The sequence below is a fragment of the Mandrillus leucophaeus genome, unplaced genomic scaffold, assembly GCF_000951045.1.
Source record: "Mandrillus leucophaeus isolate KB7577 unplaced genomic scaffold, Mleu.le_1.0 Scaffold960, whole genome shotgun sequence".
Lineage (NCBI taxonomy): Eukaryota > Metazoa > Chordata > Mammalia > Primates > Cercopithecidae > Mandrillus > Mandrillus leucophaeus.
The window spans coordinates 633,739-645,716 of NW_012110475.1; the positions used below are offsets into that span (position 1 = coordinate 633,739).

An 11,978-nucleotide genomic window follows, 5' to 3' on the forward strand; every position below is an offset into this window, starting at 1 on the left:
CCTTCTTACCCACTTTCATCTTACTGTCTTAGCACCAAGCCTGAGGCTCATGCTATATGGATCGGGTCAGCCTGTCTGCAAATACCTTCTAGACTTTTCTCCCGCTTCTATTTGTTGCCTTGCAGATAACAGGAAATGATATAATTGGTCACAGCCCCTTCAGGTATAAATGATAATGATACATATCTACTTTATGACCTTACTCATTTTCAGTCCCCCTGAATAAGACAAATAAACTACTTTGTTGTTCCTTGCAATTGAAAATGAAGTAACAAGTTCAGCAAGTGGTGCCAGCTGCATTTTGAAAGTTTCCATAGAGCATGAGTAATTAGGCAATTTAGCACAGTACTTCTGGCTGATGCATTTTGTAGAACTTTTCTTCTACCTATTCAGGAACTCTTTGCTTGGGAAAAACCCAGACTGCATGCAGTTATGTGTTTTTAAGTGGAGATAGCGCATACTTGCAACTCTTTTGTCTTATAAAATTACTTGACACTATTTTTTCCCCTTTGTGGTGATCTGCTATAATCTGTCTTGGAAAGTACTTTTAAAATACCAAAGATGAAGTTCTATTTCCTTCACAGATCATTGGGTGCTTTGCCTTAGCACCTTGCATAATGAATGTCTCATTGGCACACTGCTTAAGCATCATTTAGTCACAAAACCTGAAGAAATTCCCTATTTGACTAGGAGTGACTCTTAAAACCATAGCAATATATACATGAAAGTACAAAGAAAAAAAAGCACAAGGTCATATAAGAATGAATGTGGGATCCTTTCTCCACGAAATGACCTGGGCAAATCTAAAACAAAGAGCTCCTTAATTAAATTAGCAGAAATGGCACATGATCTCACTACACTTGTTCTTCCCTCATCTCTAGTTTTAAACAAGATATTCCTCATGACCCTAAATAAGTACACAATTGACCACTGGAGTAGTCCTCAAATAGAGGAATGCTGGAATAAACAGAAAACCCAAGTGATTTAAAACACCCATAGTAACCAAATTTCCTACTAAATCCATGAGACAGTATCTATTTTCCATGTGTGTTTGCAGAATAAAAGCATTCTCTTTCACCTGTGTCTGTGATGAGAGAAGAAGTTAGAAGTGCTATGGCAGGTGGAATGCTTGAGGAACAAGATCAGAGACCATGGTGACATTACAGCTGCAGCTACGGTACATAAACTTGCGTATGTGAGCGTGAGGAAGATCTCAAACATGGAGAGCTCAGGACTTCTGCTTGACGTCGTGAATTGGCCACACACATTTATCTCTCTCCCCTTCTAAAACCCTTCTCAAATGAGAGGAAAGGAATTAATGGGGCATTAACCCACAGGAACCTAGATAACAGGAGAGGAGGCAATAGCTGAGAAGACACTTGAACAAACTTTGGAAGAAATTGAGTGGAGAAGTGGTAGTTAATGTAGCAGAAAAGTACATATTTAAACTTATGTAAAGTAACAGAAGGGGATACTAACGAGGAGTGATCCAGTTTGCCCCACAGACTGGCTTGAAATGTTCACCATTTAGATCCTCAGATCCCAAAATAGGTAGGGTAAAGGACAGGACAGGTATCCCAAGTGCCCTTCCTCACCCATAGCAGCCATGTTAGTATCATTTTCCCACTCCATGGCAGTGACTGGAAATGGTATATTCTCTGAAAAGTTTGAAACCAAGAGGCCCCAGTTTAAAGGATACTAAATGCAGTAGGTGGCATGGGAGAGATGACACTAAAAGGGGATATAAATGAACCTTTAAAATCTGAATTAAAGGACCTCAGCTCTTAGTATACCAGAGACCAGGTGTGTTTACTATTCAGGAGCTCAGAGAAACAAATTCAGTGGCTCCAAAAGAGAGACTTAAAGGTTCTAAAATCTGTGGGTTTCCTAAAGAAAAACCTGGCTTACCGTCTGATCACTTCAAGTTCAGCAGTCAACAAGCCCTGTCAATGTACAGAATAAGCTTCCCCTCACCACCCCAGAAAACTTTCTTAAGCCTCAGCCTTAAATGCGAATTCACAGACAAGGATTATCAGACATCTGAGAAGAGCATCCTCCATGAAATAATGAAAACAAATCAGAAAATATAAGTGCAGAGGACACAGAGACATAATCAGGATCAGAATAAAAGGTACACCATGCAGGCATATTCATGCATATAATAAGTATTCTCATAGAGGTAAAGCATTGTATCTGTGAAGTAAGAACTGGATGCTGTAAAAAAGAACAGTCGAGAAAAAAGAAAATTCTTTGTATTTAAATATATGCTACTTGAAAAAAAGGTTTCAATGGAATGAGAGAGAAAATTAAAGAAATTTCCCAGCAAAAAGACAAAGGCTAATAGGAGGACAAAATTAGTAATATTAGAGAATCAATACAGAAAGCTAGCGTTCAGTTGATAGGAGTTGCAGAGAGAATAGAGAGACTGAAAGATAATGATCAGATAAATGGATAATTTTTTTTAGAACTGAAGGAATGCACCTCCTTTGAAAAGACTATGAATGAAAACCTTACAGAATGAGGTAACATTACTTTCAATTTAGAATTCTTTCAGCTTCTCTTTTTCTGGGAAAAAAGACCCAGAAAAGCTCTTTTTCAAGCAAAAGAGTAAACATAAGACATTTTGTTCAGGACTCAAATATTTGACTCTAGTAAACACTCTTTAAAAAAGGCTATTAAAGGATATTCTTCAGTAAATGAGGTTATTCTTGAAAGAGGAAAATATAAAACCGAAGAAAAGACCCAACACAGGGAAAGGGCAACGGGAAGTCCCAATGTGACAACTGTGTAATCTATTAACTCTTGTAAGAGAAAAAGTTGAACCAAAAAACTAAACATAATTATAGGATAGTACTAAGCTGTGGTGTAAACAATAGTCATAATAATGTAAACACTGATCATTGACCTAAGCCAAATTTATGACAAACCATATTGAGAAGATGGGGAGGGAAGGAAAGTATTGTCCCTGAGTTAAAGGCTCAACCCCACGCATGTCAAAAACTGATCAATTAAAAATTAGCATTATAAACATATCATTTGGAAATATAGGGACTAATAACAGAGGAAATAACTCTTAAATGTATCCAATTTTTCCTCGGGAATTAAGGGTTTTCGGAAAAAACAGGAATTTCTCATCAAAGGGCTCTCTAATTTTACAAACAAAAATAACTATGTTCCATAAGCAAAAACTTGGAAAGACTGAAAAAATGTACATAGAGTGTATTAGAGGTATAGATAGTTGGATATGTCTTATTAATGATACCATTGTTTAGTATCGCTTTCCATTTTCCCTTTTTTCTTTTACTGCTTCTTTCATCTTCTCTTTTCTTTTTTTCTTCTCCTCTTTTTTCTTCTTCTTCACCTACAGTTCTTCCTCCTCCCCACACCCACAAGTCTCAAATTAAAAATCCCACTAAGTACTGAGCAAAAATTGTTTTTCAGATTTATTTTTTAGAAACCCACTCATAATCACATCCCTGTAACATTCCAGAGCTTTAAGCATAAATAGAAAATAATGAGTTGCCAGAGAGGGGGTGGTGGAGGTGGGAGGAGACCACTTTTTTGAAGGTATGCAAACTTGATTGGCATCAGACTTCCCATCAGCAACATTGGACACAAAAATAACATGAAAATATATGAGGGGAAGTAACTTTGAACTAAAAATTCTATATGCATCACTCTGTTATATAACGAGTAATGATAAAATACAGGCATTTCTAGGTATTGGAGGATCAGAAAATTTTTTACCCACACATCCTCTTTCAAAGAAGAGTCATCTTAAGACAAAAACACAAATCATTAGGGGAAAGATTGTTAACAAATATGACTCCATAAAAATAAAAAACGTGATAAAACTCACTAAAAATAAAGCTGGAAGAATATATTTGGGACATGTTTCATGAATACATACATATATCTAACATGTATGAAACACTTATGGAGTCAATATGAAATAGAAAATATCCCAACAGAAAAATGAACAATCAGAACAAATGAGCATTTTTTTCTGAAGTAGAAAGGCTTATCATGGCCTACAAACAGATAAGAAATTGTCAGAGCTTAATTTAATTGAGAGTCAGGGAAGCACATAAGAAAATATGGGATGCCGTTTCTCACCCACCAGATTGGTGAAAGTTAGAATTTCTTATATCATGTAATTATGGGCATATAGTGCAACAAGAATTTTCGTATACAGCTGCTGGGAATTTGTATAGCCATTTTGGAAGGTAATTTGGCAGCATTTATGAAAATGAAAAATGTGCAGTCTTATGACCTCAGAGTTCCACTACCAGGTTCCAACACAAACTGCTACCCATAAGCACAGTAGGGACGTACATGGGTATTCCTTACAGCATTGTTAGAAGTATGAAAGAGAGTGACATGGTTAGATACTCTGTGATATATTCATACTTACGTGTATTCAGGAAATACCATCATTTGGCTCTCTGAATCTTTTTTTGAGACGGAGTCTTGCTCTGTCACCCAGGCTGCAGTGCAATGGCACGATCTCGGCTCACTGCAACCTCTGCCTCTTGGGTTCAAGTGATTCTCCTGCCTCAGCCTCCTGAATAGCTGGGATTACAGGCATGCACCACTACGGCTGGCTAATTTTTGTATTTTTAGTAGAGACAGGATTTCACCATGTTGGTCAGGCTGGTCTTGAACTCCTGACCTCATGATCTGCCCGCCTCAGCCTCCCAAAGTGCTGGGATTACAGGTGTGAGCCACTGCACCCAGCTGGCTCTCTGAATCTTTACATTCAAGTGCCTATATATTATTATTTCAATTTCATCACATATTTCATGTTCGGACTATAATGAACATAATGACATATTTATCATTTAGAAAACAGGTCATATCTGAGAACACAGGGTTTGGGAATGGATTATACATACCATATGCCACATATTTTAATCTATAGTAGCTATGGTCATGTTTTGATGGTATACTCTGTCCTGCTGAAAATTTTATTCTGGATATCTCAAATAACAATTGGTTGCAATCTTAAGTGAATTCTGCATTACTGAGCTTTAATTACTTCAAAAATAAGCTAAGTGTGGCCTGTGATAATAAATTCTTTTCCAAAATCATCTGTAAGTGTGGAACTTATACACATGGCATTTTTTCTGTTGCATAAGTGGGAATGAGGTAACACTATCTAACCATATCTGAGATTCAGTTAGGACTTGGTTATCTTCATGGAAAGAATGTTTCTGTGTTGCTTTATGGCTTTAAAACAGATATACTTTATTTTCTGAACTAATCATGATCTCATAGTGAAAACTGAATGCATTTTACTTTATTCTTCTTTTCATTGTGTCACTAATAGTTCCTGGCATCATACTGGACTCCTACTAGACGTTCAATGGCTACTTGCCAAATTACCCTGCTAATGTGACAGAAAGAAGTTACTGGCCTGAGCTCTTGGCTGTTAACTTCAAGTAGAATGACACCTTCACAGGAAATGTGACACTGTGGGTCTGGTCTTGATATTCTCCATTGTATCCTTGGAATTAGGCCAGCCACCTTGCCGTAAGTCTGAAAAGGAGACTGATGCCAAGGATAGCAGAGCAGAGAGATGGAAAGATCCCGGGTCCTTAGTGCTACCATTGATCCAGCCCTCAGCCCATGCATTCTCTCCGTATCCTATTATATGGGAAAATACTTTCCCATGAGGTTAAACTTTCTATTACTTGAGGCTGGAAGGATAACAACTGGTGAAAATGTAAAAAAAAAAAAAAAAAAAAAATGACTTGCAGCTATTAAATATGTTAAAAATTGAAAATCTTTTTTTTTTTTCATAACACCCACATTTTCCTCTGAGTAAGTGGTAAGATCTGGGAACACAAATAAAATAAACGTTAGAAATAGAAATGGTTGAATACTCAAGTTGAAAGGAAATAAAGACCAATTTGTCTAGCCCATTTATTTAAATAGGGAATGTGGGGTGCAGAGAAATGTAAACCCTGCTCAGGGTCACTCAGCAAGTTTGGGGCATTTCAGGGTTAGATCTCATGATTGTGTTGGCCACTTCATACTGTCTCTCTACGGGGTTGTCAAAAAGAGTATTCAATGGAAAGAGGAGACTGAGACCTCAAACAGCTACCATTTCTGTGTGTTCATCAATGCCTGCTCACCTAAAACTTCACAGGATCCTTTAAAACTGCATCATTAACTTGAAGGGATATATAAAACTGAGGCATTATTATTTTATGTTTCATTTTATAGGAATATACAATGTCAACACTTCCAGTGTTGTTTATAAATAATTAATAATTATAGGCACATTAGGGAGTTGAGGATTTTTTAAGCGATAAATATGTCTGGTTTGGTTTATATCCTTTCTGATTAATGCACAACCTATGATACTTGTTCATTTTATCCTGATTTAATTGTGAAATGTTATAGTCTTAATTTGGGGCCTATATTTTTATACCATACAGTTTCTTTGCTCATACCTCTTTGCCAACTTAATGTTTAATATCATTTGTATTCCCACACCTCTGAATATTAAGCCACAGAAAGGTTTTTCAGTAATATAAATTATAGTTTCCATCAGAAGTGCTGGTGGAATTAATATCCCAGATTAATGTGACATTGAAATCTAAGTGTGTTGCACATTAAAAGGATAAACAAAGCTGCAGGCACTCTGGTTTGCAGCCTAAATTACAGGTCAGGGAGAGACTTTGGGTCTACACATGATGTTAAAAGAGTTTTCATCATACATAAATCTACGCACCCCTTGCCTCCTGGCTGTCCATTGGCCACTCCCACTGTGGTTCATTCTAGAAGCATTTATAGAACATCTACTTTATACCCAACAGGAGGCAAGATGTGGAAAGCATGTTGGCAGGGATAAAAAGTAAAGTATAGGTGACCAAAGAGTAGAAGAAATATGACAAGGAATAACACAGTGACTCTGCCCATGAGGAATGTATAGTCTAATGCATGAGCTAGCTAGTCAAGTAATTATGACACATTATGATAAGTACTATAGTAATGGGTTGGCCGAAGTAGTATTGAATATAGAGGAGGGTATGGTTGCTTGAGGCTTCTCTGAGGATGTAACATATAAGCTGGATCTTTAAATATGAGCAAAATTCTGTGTGTGAACGAGAGAAGGAAGGATGGGAGTGTTTGGGGCCAGAAAAGATTATTCATGGTAGTAATAATGTTAAGAAAGCTGTTAGTGAAGCATCTGTGAGAATGTAGTTCAGGAGGTCTAGGGTAGAGATGTGCATGGTGAGAAATTAAGCTGAAAAATCTAGATGATAAAAGACCAATGGAACAATTCAAGGAATGTTCACTTAATCTATTCACAGCATGATTTATAGTTCAAGGCTTCTTTCTTCCTCTCCAGGCATGTTGGTCAACTCTGCTTGTTGATCAGTTATTAGTTGGTCTGTTCATCGTAATCTGCTATGGCCAGACCATCATGCATGTGCATGCAAATCAGTGGAACAGGTTGGCCTTTCGTCATATAGGAAGGATAAAAGGCTACATTTTGCTGCTAGGTAACTTCAAACTGAGACCTATTTAAGATTACATCTATGTCAATATAAATAAGGTCAATAATAAACTTAATATCAGCAAGCAAACAGGTATAAAATAAGGTGAAATGGACTCTACTCTTGAGCAATAAATGCATGTTTATCTGTGTCAGGTTCCTCTTTATTAATAAGTTAACAGCATAAAAGACTTTTCCTTATCATGCATATGTTTCTCTGTAACAAATTAATCTCCAAGATTCTTTTGGAGTCTCTGCTATCCTTGCCAAAGCTGGTCTTGCAGTAATTGTTGCTTGAGAAGAGAAGATTACCCTTGAGTCTAGGTCTTAGTCATGTTAATTGTAGATAAGGAGCTATCATTTTTCCTTGACATTAGAATGGCTTAGGGATATTTGATTCAGTTTCCTTTACAAATTAAACCTAGTGTTTAGGAAAAAGAGTCAAAGATAGTTTGTATATTTATGCCTACCTCATAACAACAAGGATTCACATGTACTGATCCATGAAATGCTGAAAACAACACACTGAAGGGAAATCCAGAGTCCCTGAAATCCAGCAAGTTTAAGTCCCCATTGCACATACCTGTACCATGTACTTTAAGGTCAGAGTACTCATAAAGTCATAGACATTGAGACCTTGGCAATGCAAAATGACATTACAGCTCATCTAGCCTAAGCCAGAAGACTGTGCTCCATCCTAGCAAGCCTTGTAGAGGAGTGGAAGGGTACAAAGCAGAGAATCAGAAAACCTGGGTTCTAGGCTTGAGAATTTAATTTCTGCTATTAATAGATCTTGGGCATGTCCCTTAACCTCTATTTGTCCTCACCGCACAGAGATATGTTGGGACACAAACTAGAAAATACTTATGGACTCTCTGAGTAGTGAAAATGAATTATTATTACTATCATTATCACTGCTTATAGTAGGAAGAGCATCATTGCTATGAGACTTTCTGATCATTTAAGTAGAACTAGACTATATTTTACCTCTCTACTCTCTGTAGAGAAAAGTTTGGCATGCCAAGTTTGAAATAAATGAGATTCAATAGCACATTTTTAATGTGCTAAAATATTTTCAAATGCTTTCCAGTGCCATTTGCATGTAAACAATTTGCTAATTACAGATAAATTATTCAGTTATTAAAATAGGCCCTACAGTATATATATATCTGGCAGTATTTTAGTGGTTGCTTTTTCTTATTTTACTTCAAAATAATTGATTTGTATTTCTTCAAAAGTATTTTATTGTAGACTTTTCTTTTGCCAATTGACTTGTCCTCACTTCATACTCCATTCCTCCTGAATATTCTGAATCAATAAATCTTTAATGAATTAGTTCATCTAACGCTTGAAACAACTTTTAACTCTGAAGCCTGAACTGTTGGTGCTGCCTGGGTCTCTGCCTGCAATGAGCCATTGCATTCAAGACACAAGGGCAATATTCTAACACAGTGACTGTTCATCTTCCAAGATGCATATTGGAAAAATGTCCCAGTGAACTATAGCTTATCCATTCTAATTGCAAGAAGCAATGATAGGCACATTGTATAACACTGAACAATCCCCAAATCATTCATGTATATCAGACTTCAGAGTCTGGTGTTTGCATTTATATTTCATATGATAGTTATCCTATTCAATGAACAATTCATTTTCAATGTTACAATGAATCCTCACCCTAACTCAAGGACATGGTGCAGCGTAAAGAACCTAGACTAAGTCAATTCGAATCCCATTTCTACTAACGATTAGGTGTGTAACATTGAGCAAGCTGCCTCACCTCTCCAGACCTACTTTGCTGATAGACATTAAGATCAGGTTAAAAATTAGAATGTCTTAGAGTTCTTTTCTTATTTCTATTTCCTGCGCAATATCTCCCTGTCTACTCTTAATGAAAATAGTGTTTTATATTCCTGACCAAAGTACCTTTTATTTTTTCTTTTAACTTTTATTTTAGGTTAAGAGGTACATATGCCTTTTTATGCTCTCTCAAAACTTTTGGACCTGTGGGCCTACTTTTCTCAGGAGCCCACAGCCAGATGCGTGGCTCCAATGAAGCAGGAAGCAGAGGCAGAGCACGAGAGGTCCTGTCCCTGCAAGAGCATCTGGGCCAAGAGAAAAGATACAGGAAGAAGGAATGGAACTGGAAGGAAGAAGTCTCATTTCAGAAACAAAATAGCTCCCCTCCTCTGTTGTAGCTGTTCCTCTGGCAATACAAACTTTCTGATTTCAGGGTCTGCAGCATTCTAGAACTCGAGCACCCAATCAGGACAGGAAAAATATATCATGTTCCTCCACTGGACCCCAAGTTGACAGCAGGCTGTTGTGGGAGCAAGAAGCCCAAATTATCTGGAAGTGAAACACACAGTCACGAGAACGAGTCCACAGCCGTCCCCGGCCCTAGGTCAGGACCTCTTCAAAACTGCCAGCATGTAGACAGCAGCAGCAGATAGGAGAGTGTGTTGGACTTAACTCTGGGACCTGGAAGCTCTCCCATCACATGAATGAATCCGGCATCAGGAACACTGAGCCCTCTCCCCTAGTCTAATGGAACGGCAGCGCCACAAAGAATCTGGAGGTAACTGCGCAGATGTGCTGCTATTGCTTTACTGAACTCTACTGTCAGCTCTATGGCTTTCCACAGCCACAACTTCCTAGATTCACCAATGACCCCTGTCCGCTCTTTGTGACATGGAAGACAGGGAGTGACAAGTGGCTTCATGGCTGCATTGGGACCTTCTCAGCCATGAATCTTTATTCAGGACTCAGGGAATACATGTTAGCCATTGCATTTAAGGACAGCTGATTTCCCCTCTAATCTGAGAGGAGCTGCCTAAGCTTTTCTGCTCTGTCTCCCTCCATACTAACTTTGAGGATGCTAGTGATTACCTGGACTGGGAGATAGGGGTCCATGGAATTTAAATTGAATTCATTAATGAAAAAAGCATCAAATGTACAGCCTCATTTTCACCTGAGGTTGCTAAGGAACAAGACTGGAGTCAGATCCAAACAATAGAGTCCATGCTCAGGAAAGGTAGCTTTAAGGAACCAATTACCAGCGAATTCAGGAAAATGGTCAAACTCACCAGGTACTAAAGTGAGAAGATGACAGTTTTGCAGAGTACTTCTGCAAAACTGCTTCTCGACAGCACTGTTTCCAGAACCATACTCTTCATGCCCCACCCTCTACAATCATTGCTTCTGACACACGGCTGCATGACCAGCCCCACTCCCCTGTGGGCACCAATGGCTATGACATCACTGGACCAGGTACCTCCTCTTCCTGGTCCAGTTACTTCTATTACGGGACCATTTTCAGCTTCTGTTGCCAAGTCTGCCTCCCCTTAACTGAGGGGTGGTGGGTTACATTGAATGAAACAGAACTTGAGGGGCCCAAGCCTCATCTCAGCCTTCCCTCTGTATGAGGTTCCGGTGGACTGGGGCTCCTCCCTGACTAGTGGGAATGACTGTGTGGCTTCAGAAGAGCCTTGTCTGGTATTTGCCACATGGGTGTTGGCCACACTCTGAAGCTGGAATTGATGATCCAGGAAGGTGGAACACACACACACACACACACACACACACACACACACACACACACATACACACACACCCCTGCAGCTGCCCCAGATCACGTAGGTGTATTCCCCTGGCAGTCTGGGCAATGGAGACCAACCAGAAACAGTTTTACGTTGTTTCAAATTCCTGTTTTTAGACTTCCAGTTTATTGCATACCAAGAGTTGAAGACAACCCTGATGATACGTTAGCGGATGCCACATTAGGGTTGAATGTGGGGATTACGAATTCTTCAAGGCTTCTAGACGGAGACCCACATCAAGTTCAGAAGCCTTTTGGATGGCGCTGTAGATCTCATTGCTCAGTAAACCATGGGTATTTTCATTTTCTACCCACTCTCAGTTGGGTTTTCTGGCACACTTCCTGCACTGAGCCTCCTGATTACTGACCAGACCTCCATGGCGTAGCCTGCTGAGGAATGGAATGAAGACACCCAGGGGAAGGTGTGATGTCACCACTGCACACAGGCGTGAAAGGAGAGGCCTCCTCCCTACCACTCGTCTACCTCACTCTCCTACTGGCAGCAGTGCCTGTAGTTGGACCTATGTTCTCAGAAACATAGATGGGCAAACAAGCAGTTGATTTAGGCTTTAGGAGGACACACCGTAGGAGAGAATGCAGGGTCTCTGAGCTGGTTTTCTTTTCAGGCAGACATCCCGAGGGACCACTACGCAGGGGAGTCCCTTTCTCTAGTTTGCCTGTAGAAGTAGGAAGACTGTTGATATTCTAGTCCTTTCAGCACTTTACAACATAGCTGTGTAATTTCACAAGGCAGATCTTTAGCTTGCCTAACAGGTTTGGAATCTTCACCCCACCAGGGCAAATTTCCAAATAGCTTGTTTTAATCTAGGCCATTCCAACTTTCCTGTGACGTATTTCCCCTTTTTATTGTTG

General features: G+C 39.1%; 1 protein-coding gene and 1 pseudogene across 1 annotated transcript in view; both read left to right on the top strand.

Moving 5' to 3' along the window:
• Window positions 1-11,978, top strand: part of HS6ST3 (heparan sulfate 6-O-sulfotransferase 3) — a 771,050-nt gene that overhangs the window by 500,223 nt on the left and 258,849 nt on the right. The gene's annotated exons all lie outside the window — the stretch shown is intronic.
• Window positions 9,479-11,978, top strand: part of LOC105532483 — a 7,021-nt pseudogene continuing 4,521 nt past the window's right edge.